Here is a 4911-nt window from a genome sequence, read left to right as displayed (position 1 = left end):
CAACAACTATGAGAAAAACGCGAAAGTATGAGCCAGATGATTGCAAATACCAGAACTATCCCAGACATAACCAGCGTTATCCTCTAAAATATTATTCGCAACCAGGTTTAATTGACTGTTTCAGTCTGGTACCACTTTACTACGTGGTCCAAGCCAGAAGAAGGGCAGGATCTGGCTAACAAGTATGCGAAAAACGCGAAAGCATTTGCCAGACGATAGCAAATACCAGAACTAACCCAGACATAACCAGCGTTATCCTCTAAAATACTTATAGCAACCAGCTTCTATTGACTGTTTCAGTGTGGTACCACATTACAACGTGATCCAAACCAGAAAAGGGCCAGGATCTGGCCAACAAGTATGCGAAAAATGGGAAAGTCCGAGCCAGATGAGGGCAAATACCAGACCTAACCGAGACATAACCGGCGTTATCCTCTAATATATTAATCGCATCCAGGTTCAATTGACTGTTTCGGTGTGGAACCACATTACTACGGGATCCAAACCAGAAAAAACCCAGAATCTGGCCAACAACTATGAGAAAAACGCGAAAGTACGAGCCAGATGGGGGCAAATCCCAGACCTAACCGAGACATAACCAGCGTTATCCTCTAAAATATTAATCGCAACCAGGTTTAATTGACTGTTTCGGTGTTGTACCGCATTACTACGTGATCCAAACCAGAGAGAGGCCAGGATCTGGCCAACAAGAATGCGAAAAAAGCGAAAGTACGAGCCAGATGTGGGCAAATCCCAGACCTACCCGAGACATAACCGGCGTTATCCTCTAAAATATTAAACGCAACCAGGTTTAATTGACTGTTTCAGTGTGGTACCACATTACTACGTGATCCAAACCAGAAAAAGCCCAGGATCTGGCCAACAAGTATGCGAAAAACGCGAATGTATGAGCTAGATGATTGCAAATACCAGAACTAACCCAGACATAACCAGCGCTATCCTCTAAAATACTGATCGGAACCAGCTTCTATTGACTGTTTCAGTGTGGTACCACATTACTACGTGATCCAAACCAGAAAAAGGCCAGGATCTGGCCAACAAGTATGCGAAAAATGCGAAAGTATGAGCCAGATGATTGCAAATACCAGAACTAACCCAGACATAACCGGCGTTATCCCCTAAAATATTAATCGCAACCAGGTTTAATTGACTGTTTCGGTGTGGTACCGCATTACTACGTGATCCAAACCAGAGAAAGGCCAGGATCTGGCCAACAAGGATGAGAAAAATGCGAATATATGATCCAGATGATTGCAAATACCAGAACTAACCCTGACATAACCAGCGTTATCATCTAAAATATTAATCGCAACCAGGTATAATTGACTGTTTCGGTGTGGTACCACATTACTACGTGATCCAAACCAGAAAAGGGCCAGGATCGGGCCAACAAGAATGCGAAAAATGCGAAAGTACGAGCCAGATGAGGGAAAATCCCAGAGCTAGCCCAGACATAACCGGCGTTATCCTCTAAAATATTATTCGCAACCAGGTTTAATTGACTGTTTGAGTCAGGTGCAACTTTACTACGTGATCCAAACCAGAAAAAGCCCAGGATCTGGCCAACAAGTATGCGAAAAATGCGAAAGAACGCGCCAGATGAGGGCAAATACCAGACCTAACCCAGACATAACCGGCGTTATCCGCTAAAATATTAATCTCAACCAGGTTCAATTGACTGTTTCGTTGTGGAACCACATTACTATGTGATCCAAACCAGAAAAGGGCCAGGGTCTGGCCAACAAGTGTGCGAAGAACGCGAAAGTATGAGCCAGATGATTGCAAATACCAGAACTAACCCAGACGTAACCAGCGTTATCCTCTAAGATACTTATCGGAACCAGCTTCTATTGACTGTTTCAGTGTGGTACCACATTACTACGTGATCCAAACCAGAAAAGGGCCAGGGTCTGGCCAACAAGTGTGCGAAAAACGCGAAAGTATGAGCCAGATGATTGCTAATACCAGAACTAACACAGACATAACCAGCGTTATCCTCTAAAATACTAATCGGAACCAGCTTTTATTGACTGTTTCAGTGTGGTACCACATTACTACGTGATGCAAACCAGAGAAAGGCCAGGATCTGGCCAACAAGGATGAGAAAAATGCGAATATATGATCCAGATGATTGCAAATACCAGAACTAACCCTGACATAACCAGCGTTATCATCTAAAATATTAATCGCAACCAGGTATAATTGACCGTTTCGTGTGGTACCGCATTGCTACGATGATCCAAACCAGAAAAAGGCCATGATCTGGCCAACAAGTATGCGAAAATTGCGAAAGTATGAGCCAGATGATTGCAAATACCAGAACTATGCCTGACATAACCGGCGTTATCCTCTAAAATATTAATCGCAACCAGGTTTAATTGACTGTTTCAGTGTGGTACCACATTACTACGTGATCCAAACCAGAAAAAGCCCAGGATCTGGCCAACAAGTATGCGAAAAATGCGAAAGTATGAGCCAGATGATTCGAAATACCAGAACTAACCCAGACATAACCAGCGTTATCCTCTAAAATATTAATCGCAACGAGGTTTAATTGACAGTATCGGTGTGGTACTGCATTACTACGTGATCCAGACCAGAAAAAGGCCAGGATCTGGCCATCAAGAATGCGCAAAATGCGAAAGTATGAGCCAGATGATTACAAATACCAGAACTATGCCTGACATAACCCGCGTTATCCTCTAAAATACGAATCGGAACATGCTTTTAATGACTGTTTCACTGTGGTAACACATTACTACGAGATCCAAACCAGAAAAATCCCAGGATCGGGCCAACAAGAATGCGAGAAACGCGAAAGTACGAACCACATGAGGGAAAATCCCAGATAAAACCGAGACATAACCGGCGTTATCCTCTAAAATATTAATGGCAACCAGGTTTAATTGACTGTTTCGGAGTGGTACCACACTACTACGTGTTCCAAACCAGAAAAAGCCCAGGATCTGGCCAACAAGTATGCGAAAAATGCGAAAGTACGAGCCAGATGATGGCAAATCCCAGACCTAACAGAGACATAACCGGCGTTTAGCTCTAAAATATTAATCGCAACCAGGTTTAATTGACTGTTTCGGTGTGGTGACGCATTACTACGTGATCCAAACCAGAAAAAGGCCAGGATCTGGCCAACAAGTATGCGATAAACGTGAAAGTACGAGTCAGATGAGGACAAATCCCAGACCTACCCGAGACATAACCGGCGTTATCCTCTAAAATATTAATCGCAACCAGTTTAATTGACTGTTTCGGTGTGGAACCTCATTACTACGTGATCCAAACCAGATAAAGCCCAGGATCTGGCCAACAAGTATGAGAAAAGTGCGAAAGTTCGAGCCAGATGAGGGCAAGTACCAGACCTAACCCAGACAAAACCGGCGTTATCCCCTAAAATATTAATCGTAACCAGGTATAATTGACTATTTCGGTTTGGTACCGCATTGCTACGATGATCCAAACCAGAAAGAGGCCAGGATCTGGCTAACAACTATGCGAAAAATGCGAAAATACGATCCAGATGAGGGCAAATCCCAGACCTAACCGAGACATAACCGGCGTTATCCTCTAAAATATTAATCGCAACTAGGTTTAATTGACTGTTTCGTTGTGGAACTACATTACTGCGGGATCCAAACCAGAAAAAACCCAGGGTCTGACCAACAAGTATGCGAAAAATGCGAAAGAACGATCCAGATGAGGGCAAATGCCAGACCAAACCGAGACATAACCGGCGTTATCCTCTAAAATATTAATCGCAACTAGGTTTAATTGACTGTTTCGCTGTGGTACCGCATTGCTACGATGATCCAAACCAGAAAGAGGCCAGGATCTGACTAACAAGTATGCGAAAACTGCGAAAGTACGATCCAGATGAGGGCAAATCCCAGACCTAACCGAGACATAACCGGCGCTATCCTCTAAAATATTAATCGCAACCAATAATTGACTGTTTCGGTGTGGTACCGCATTGCTACGATGATCCAAACCAGAAAGAGGCCAGGATCTGGCTAACAAGTATGCGAAAACTGCGAAAGTACGATCCAGATGAGGGCAAATCCCAGACCTAACCAAGACATAACCGGCGTTATCCTCTAAAATATTAATCGCAACCAGGTTTAATTGACTGTTTCGTTGTGGAACCACATTACTGCGGGATCCAAACCAGAAAAAACCCAGGATCTGGCCAACAAGTATGAGAAATATGCGAAAGTTCGAGCCAGATGAGGGCAAATACCAGACCTAACCCAGACAAAACCGGCGTTATCCCCTAAAATATTAATCGCAACCAGGTATAATTGACTGTTTCGGTTTGCTACCGCATTGCTACGATGATCCAAACCAGAAAGAGGCCAGGATCTGGCTAACAAGTATGCGAAAAAAGCGAAAGTACGATCCAGATGAGGGCAAATCCCAGACCTAACCGAGACATAACCGGCGTTATCCTCTAAAATATTAATCGCAACCAGGTTTAATTGACTGTTTCGTTGTGGAACCACACTACTGCGGGATCCAAACCAGAAAAAACCCAGGATCTGGCCAACAACTATGAGAAAAATGCGAAAGAACGATCCAGATGAGGGCAAATGCCAGACCTAACCGAGACATAACCGGCGTTATCCTCTAAAATATTAATCGCAACCAGGTTTAATTGACTGTTTCGTTGTGGAACCACATTACTGCGGGATCCAAACCAGAAAGATCCCAGGATCTGGCCAACAAGTATGCGAAAAATGCGAAAGTACGATCCAGTTGAGGTCAAATCGCAGACCTAACCGAGACATCACCGGCGTTATCCTCTAAAATATTAATCGCAACCAGGTTTAATTGACTGTTTCGGTGTGGTACCGCATTACTACGTGATCCAAACCAGAT

Source organism: Colletes latitarsis, unplaced genomic scaffold (assembly GCF_051014445.1).
Source record: "Colletes latitarsis isolate SP2378_abdomen unplaced genomic scaffold, iyColLati1 scaffold0018, whole genome shotgun sequence".
Classification (NCBI taxonomy): Eukaryota; Metazoa; Arthropoda; class Insecta; order Hymenoptera; family Colletidae; genus Colletes; species Colletes latitarsis.
This window is presented reverse-complemented; position numbering follows the sequence as displayed.